This window comes from Acanthochromis polyacanthus, chromosome 4, assembly GCF_021347895.1.
Source record: "Acanthochromis polyacanthus isolate Apoly-LR-REF ecotype Palm Island chromosome 4, KAUST_Apoly_ChrSc, whole genome shotgun sequence".
NCBI lineage: Eukaryota > Metazoa > Chordata > Actinopteri > Pomacentridae > Acanthochromis > Acanthochromis polyacanthus.
The window spans coordinates 6,883,115-6,883,895 of NC_067116.1; positions in this window are offsets into that span (position 1 = coordinate 6,883,115).

The following is a 781-nucleotide window of genomic DNA, read 5'->3' on the forward strand; positions in this document are numbered from 1 at the left end:
CGCTGACGTGTTGTGCTTTTATTTCTGAGGAAAAATTTTTGGGAAATCTTTGAACATTTTTTGGAGAAAAAAAAAGTTAGTTTCTTAAGAAAATTCACAAAAAAATCAACCAAAATCCAGCAAATTTTACTGGATTTTGGTTGATTTTTTTGTGAATGTTCTTAAAGAAAATATTGAAGCTTTACTGATATGTATGTTGTCATTTTAGCTGTTTTTAGGATTTTTTTTGGAAGGTTTTTACTCATTATTTGAAAATACAAGAATTTTCTTGCCAGAATTGGGGGATTTTTTAAAAATAAAACTTTTAAGGAATTATTGGAATTTTCTTTGTGAATGTTTTGCAAATTTTCAAATTTGGGGATTTTTTTCAGACAAGGAAATCATTTTTTGGTGCCCGTAAATGAGGACAACAGGAGAGTTAAATGGTTGGAGTTCTGCTGAGCTGCAGTAGGGGGCAGTGATGTGCAGAACAAGGTTGGATTGAAGACGTTTAAACGGTACAGGTGATTCATCAGAGTGGATTTTCATGCAGTTTTAATGACAAACACTTAATGTTTACATCAGTTTTATTGGGTGGAGTAACGGTTAAAATATGAACCACTTAGTAATATTCAGTTTAATTTCTGGTTGGTTGGAGCCTCGTTTTCTTCATACGTCTCCACTGCAGCTGTAAATGAAGGTATAGGTTCCATTTCTTTGCATTTATGACTGAAAACATGTCAAAAATTACTCAAGGTGTTCAGAAAGAAGATAAATCTTGTCAAAAATTACAAGAATGAGT